Genomic DNA, 7,229 nt, shown 5'->3' on the forward strand with positions numbered 1-7,229 from the left:
TGTACTCCTTCAAAAAAGAAGATAATTACTTTCTACCGGTATCAATGTGTTAATCAAGTCGTAGGCTACATGCTAATTAGAGACTTAAACTGCTATTGATTTTTCTGACCAAATTCAAACATTTCCCCTGCTCTAGGCCTACTAGTGATTCCCAGAGTGGTCTATATCGATAATCGATCCGCAGGGGTTGACGAAGAATTTACAAGGAGTCTATGTGAGTATACACAATAAAAGAAAGGGGGTCCATGATAGTGCATCTGTCGAGTTTGTTTGTTTTTTTTTGTTTTTTTTATTTGAGGCACATCTGCACAATTTAGGCCATGTCGTGCCTGCAGTCCCCCAAGGACCACTCTCTCTCTAAACAACAAGGGCCAGATTCTATACAGTCATATAATTAAAATCAAGGTCTATTCACAGTTAAAATAGTAAAGGTAGTAAAAATTTAAATATTTGGTAAAAATCTAATGTAAATAGTGCATGTTCACAAATTCAGAAATCAGATCTTCGTAGATAGCCCCACTTCCCGGATAAAGCCCAGTACCTTCCCAGGGTCGACATTATCAAATAGTGTTTTTAAATTAGTGGCTCTAAAATATTTCGCCCTGACATCCTGGTATCTGGGGCAATCAACGAGGATATGTTCCACGGTGAGGCGAGAGTCACAGTACTCACAAAGTGGGGGCTCCTCTCTCTTCAGTACAAAAGAGTGCGTGATGTAGGTGTGGCCAATCCTAAGTCTGGACATGGTCGTGCTACCACGCCTTGTCAGACCCTCATCTGTCGAGAAAGCAATTGCCTACCAATGTAAAATTGTAGACCAACCTTTTATCTAGCAAGTTTTAAGCAATGAAGTTGGAGAATCATTTGACACGACGCCAATCTGTTAAAAAAAAAATTGAAGTAAAATCTACTTTTGAGCACTTAAAAATAAAAGTTCAAAATAGACCCACGGTGGACAAGTTGTTCACTTCGACATTTCCTTAGTTGGTATCAAACAAAATAATTAATAACCAATAATTAATGACTAATAATGTTTTTTTTTTTTATTGATTCGTGTCTTTTTTTTTTTGCCAATCAGAGGCGTAGTAAGCAAAACGTGCGCCCGGGGAAAGGTATATTATATGCGACCCCCATTTTCCATGGACATGGAAAGCGGCGTCAGGACCGAATTTTGCTCATCTGGAGTTGCTCCTTTCCTTGATGTTTCTCTTTTGTGCACCATAATGGTTTGTGAGTTAGTTTCTAATGACGCACTATGTTGGTGTCATTGCTCTGTTTGTTTTGCCTTTAGATGGAGTTCTCTGTTGTGGTTATCTTCCCCAGTGTTTGGTAAGTTAGTTTATTCTACTGCCTTCTTCATATTGTAGATCTGAAATCGTTAGTGAAATATTGTGAATAGCGGTCTCAATGAATCCGCATTTTTCTTGTTTAGGGACGCAGGCTTGGGACTCTATTGTGGTCAAGCCTGATTAATTAACAGTTTTTTGTTTTGGGATGGTCCGTGCCTCCATAGCATTGGGCCGTGGGCTTCGCGAGCCCTGATTGAATTATGGCACCGAGTTTAAGGTGTGTTATATCTAATGTAAAAAAAAATTATGTGTACTTGTTTTTGTAAATACAATTAAGACTTCATCATTCATATCATAATACTTCACATTGGTTCATTAAATTGCTAAACTTACGCTCTTGTTAACTAATGTAAGTTTAACTTATCGTTATTATTCGTGTTGAACAACTGTTGTTATTCACTAAATGTTCAGTTGAATGACCTTTACTCGATGTGTAGCAAGTCACCGTTTCATATGCTAGTAGGCCCTACTAATTGTTTTGGTTTACACTGTTCGGGGTGGGGAGCCCGGGATCGTTTATCGTAACGTATCTCCTACTATCCAGGCTCTCTTCATACTGCACCACACGACACAACGAACTTAAAGAACCTCACAACTCAGGGCTCCAAAGTATCAGTCAGTTTAATTTCAAATACATCACAATTGGCAACAACATTAACACTGTCTTTACAAAAACCTAGTCTTGCTCCGCCTGACTTCACACACCGTGCTGGTTCTGCCTCGTACTGGTCACATTGTGAGGTAACGTGAAGTGTCTTGACTCTTTAAGACACTCGCTCTTATATAGGGTCCATACAGGCCTTCCAGAACCGGATGGAACGTCGCTTGACCACTCAGGTTGATTACATTCGCCGTGACTTGCGTTCGTAATATTTACGACACAGGTCATTGCCGACCTGGCGTGTACTGTCACTGGTCACGGTTGACCGCTCGTCGAGCGCTGGACTGGGGAGATTGGCGTAGTCTAAAACACACACTGCACTACCCCCATCTGTGTCACCACCAGGTTTATAACAATACCCTATTTAAACTGTTATCCCACCTGACACTCAGTCTGTGTCTCCTGTTAACTTTGGAGGAGAAGGGGGCCTTTGAGTGGGAGGTTGAAAAGTGTTGTTGTTTTTTTTTGTTATAGTTTTGTTGTTGTTGTTTTGTTTTGTGAGAGTGGGTTGAACTGGATTGGAACGTGATTTGTTTGTAAGTGAAACGGAGAAGAGAGTTTTTCATTTAATCAAAATCAGTTTATCAAAAGTTGAGAGCACAGATTCCCTTTTTTTTCACGAACTGCCAGGTTCTTTATGTCCATGTAGAGCGATATCTTTCAGTTTTCTTTGACTCACCACTGTCTTTTACATAAGTCAGCTCTGCAAGAGTCTTATCTGCAACTGCGCAGATTAGGCCAGATCCGACCATATTTAACAACGGAGTCAACAAAAAAGCTAGCTGTGGCATTCATACTCTCCCGCATTGACTACTGCAACGCCGTGCTAGCAAGTATACCCGATGACAAGATCGCCAAAAAGAAAACCAAGACGAGATACTGCTACTCCTCTCTTGCGCACACTCCATCGGCTTCCAGTTAAAGCGAGAATCGACTACAATGTGGCCACATCAGTTATCTATAATAAAGAAATGCCTTTGTACCTTGGCGAACTGATCACTCTATATTTCCCTCAAAGAGCCCTGCGCTCAATGGACTCAACGCTTCTAGTGATGCCACGTTTTTCCCTTAAAAGCTACGGTCTGCGGGCTTTTTCAGTGCACGGACAAAAGGTTTGGAACTCACTCCTCAATGATCTCAGACAGTCAACACGCTAAACTGCATTCGAGAAGACCTATTTAAAACTTTTTAGATTAGTTTGTCATTTTAGTTCTCATGTTTATGTGTGTAATTTTATCACAGCGCCTTGAGCCTGCTAAATTATTATTTATCTTGATATGAAGAGGGTATTTCTGAAATTGGAAATATTTGAGTTAATATCATAATTACGCAATTACCAACGGTGCAAATGAACCATATAATAATAATAATCTTTATTGTCCGTATGGAAATTTGTCTTACAATTTGTGCATTACACCAAACAGAAAACATAACTATAAGAAACCAAAGTGTACATTCACACCAGACTCACTCATAATTTACATGTGACAAAGTTTATACCAGATTGTTCTTATTTAATGATTTGATTGCCAGGGGAACAAAAGAGTGTCTGTTTGTCTTTGCTATCGGTGTCTTGTATCTCTATTGTGATGGTAAAATCACAAAATCCTAACACAAAGGGTGATTCGTTATTTCGAGGATATTGTTAGCTTTTTTTATAGATGTTTGTCTCAAACAGCTGCCCAAATGTGTTAAACCTGAGTTAGCGAGTCTATGACACGATAGTTGGAGAAAGAAGATAACATCAGGAAGCAATAACGTACTTGAGAAGCGTGCTAATTAATAAGCAAAGAAGAATTTAAAAGGCAGTATTTGTTTCCAGTAGGCATTTTTATTGCAATAAAAACATCTATTTATATAAGTGCAAAATCTAAATATCAATTAAACATCTATTTTAAAACATAATCTTATCTTATAAAATACAGACGTTACCTCAAAAAAAAAAAGGTCGTTACAGCCTACGCGTTTTGCATCTAGTCAAAGCAGTCATGCATGTTAACCATGGTAACCCATTCCATGCTGTAATAGCACTGGGGAAGAAACAGCATTTGTACAAATTTGTCCTAGCGTAGTGAACAAGGCATGTGCCTTTATCTTTGTGTCTTTTTAAATGAACTCAATGAAAACAAAAAGTATCATATGTACAGACAGTATCATGTATCAATAAAGAAGCTTATATAAAATTATTTCTAGAATATAAAGTATTCAAACAATTATCAGCTGGTCAAACTGAACAAGACTTTTATACACCAAAGCCATGACATGTGACGTAAAAATAGTTACAAACAGAGAATAGAAAGAAAAATGATAGCTAAAATACACGTTAGTTATGTAATAAGAGTTGAACAAAGTAGGTCACAGCTGGGGCTGCGTAGCCACGGGAAATCCTCATTAATCTTCGGACTCAAAAACAAGCCTTATAATTACAATTGTTATTTGTTATTATTAAGAGGTGAACATTAGTAACGAGAGGCAAAATAGGACAATATATAGAGTTTATATATAGGACTGTGCAAAAATATAGGCCTACTAAAAGACTAGACTTAAATCTTGAAAAAGTATAATATGCATTGTAGCGTAATTTCATATGTATCGTCAATAAAGCCTTTCTAGTCTTTTTATTGTCTTACTCTGACACAAAGGCTTTGGCTGCGTTAGGTCAGACAAAATGGATAGGTCCGTGACCTCCGTGACCCCTATGTCGAAGGCACCGGTAGGTCACAGATGGGAGAATCTTATTCTAGTGGGAAAAAAATGCACAATTCTTCTTAAATCAACGGACTCAAAGCCTACACGTGAAGTTATAACACAGCTTCATTCGATAAAACGGGAATGGTAGAAGAGATCAACAGTTGACATCAGTGTTGCGATTTGCTGGTAGGAGTGGAGGAATTAGAAAAAAAAAAAAAAAAGCCTTAAGTAATTGTTTACAGCTGGAAAGACTATAGGACTGAATGCGTGAAAAAAAAAAGCGTGAGTGATATTGAGAATGTATGAGTGGGGGGGGGGGATTGGACATAAAATTGCTTTTTTTTTTAATTTACAGACACAGTTTGAGGACAAAATATCGCTATGGCTTGAATTTCGGACTGCTTGAAATGAAATGAAATAAACTGTGAATATACCTTGTTTTTAATAACTTAACTAAATAAAATTTAGCCCTTGTGGTATAAAGTTTCCCTTTCAGACCTTGTGGTCTATAGGGCAGATGATGTAAAGGTCATCTGTTTCTGTGGCCTACGGTTAACAAGGGTGTCATGTGGCCAGCACAACGACCAACCGCCTTTACTTTTCCCTAACTAATGTCAGGTACCCATTAGAGCTGGGTGGACTCAGAGGCGCCCGAAGATCCCGAAATTAAAAATCCCAGTCTTCACCAGGATTCGAACCCCGGTCCCCGGTTCGGAAGCCAAGCGCTTTACCGCTCAGCCACCGCGCCTCCTCCTTATGGTATGAAGGGAGAGTAACCTTTTAGAGATTACGGGCACGACATGGCCTAAACTGTGCCGCTGTGCCAAAAAAACTCAGAACTCAAACCCCTTGAAGTGAAGAAAGAACATTTGGTATTGCTAGTGTTCTATTGGTGGTAAGACAATAATATCAAAGAAGGGACAGGCCGACCATAAAAGCGTCTCAAATTCTGGCAAAAGGCAGAGAAGAATGGAAAGAGATGATCGTGTGTGGTACCCCAAAAGACAGGTGAAAAGTCTTAAAAAGAAAAATTGACTCTCGCAACTTCAAACATACTGACTGACATCAAGGTAACAGACGTCAAGGAAATGGATCTTAATTTGGTCAATGTGTTAGGCGCTTACAGGCTGTGTCTTATACAGATAAGTTAAACGGAGGTAAATCTCAATTAGCGAAATAAAATATCAGGTGAAGGCCAACGATATAAGTTAGTCGACGCTGATAATAAATGTCGAACAAGAAGTCTAATAGCGTTGCAAATGAACAGTGACAGGTAGGGGATCAGTACGTGTGACCCTGGTGGCTGACACGTCAGCCAGTGTTCTCTGGAATCTACATGTATAAACAAAAAAACAGGATGTGAAGTGTTCTCGCGTGATGTTCCAGAAGGTCCTAGGAGTGTTTCTGCAATATTGGATAAGCGTTGGAGACCTTCTAAAAACCAGAGAGAGAACTGTACGGGCAGTTGACAAACGCGGTTGTGTTGAGTACGGTTTGTTACAAGTTTAATAGAGTTAAATACAGTTGAAAGCAGATATTGTAGGCTACAGTCTTTCACCTTCTGATGTACAGCGACTAATTACTAGATTTTATTAGTTAAAAAGTTAAAAGAAATTGAAGTTGAGTATTCCAGTTCTTTACATCGATTTCATTTGCGTGTTTACGGGTATTTAGCCAGAAGAAGATAAATACGTAACAATAGTAACGAAGGGATTCGTCGAATGTCAAGCTAAATCTCTTTCGTTCATAAAAACTGGGTCTCTCTAAAGCCGTCAAACGTAATCTGTTAACATTCCGCTAGTCTTCTAAAATCACAGTCTTTTTTTTTTTAAACTGGTTGCGTCATTAAGTCAAAACTTTCCCTTTCTATGAAACAAATAATTCCTAAACGTGCCATAACATTTCATTGTATTACAGATACGCTTCACCATAGGAAGCGCCCTTAATCCTATACAGGAAGAAGAATAGTGAGATTCGTGGATTAACTAGAGCGGTAACTAACCCATCAAGCCTAACTTCTGACATTGTTTATCACACAGCGTTACAAGGTTACTCGTGGAACATCATATGCTTATGACTTTGCGATGACACGGACAATTTGAACGAGATAGTGTTATAACTCTGGTGATAACGCAGATGGGAGTGTGTGTAGTCAGTCGACACAAATCGCCACAGGACAAGCGGTCAACCGTGACGAGTAGCTACGGTCAACCGCGATGACTTGCGAAGTTTCAAGAGCCATCTAAAAGCCAGACACGTCAAATACGGTCATGTGATCAACTAAAATAGACGAGTGTTGTTCCGTCGGATTCTAGTAAGTCTTTAGGGACCCTTTATAAGAGCAAAGGTCAAGTCACTTCACGTTACCTCGCAACATCACAAGCACGAGTCGAAGTCAAGAACCAGTCTAGTGCGAAGTCCAAAACAGGGCATCGAGTGCTAGTCCAGGAAGAAGAGGAAAGCCAGTATTATATGATACAGCGTTACAGAGTTGATAAGTCGGAGTGGTTATCTACGGTGAAGCTTTT

Source organism: Biomphalaria glabrata, chromosome 17 (genome assembly GCF_947242115.1).
Source record: "Biomphalaria glabrata chromosome 17, xgBioGlab47.1, whole genome shotgun sequence".
Taxonomy (NCBI): domain Eukaryota; kingdom Metazoa; phylum Mollusca; class Gastropoda; family Planorbidae; genus Biomphalaria; species Biomphalaria glabrata.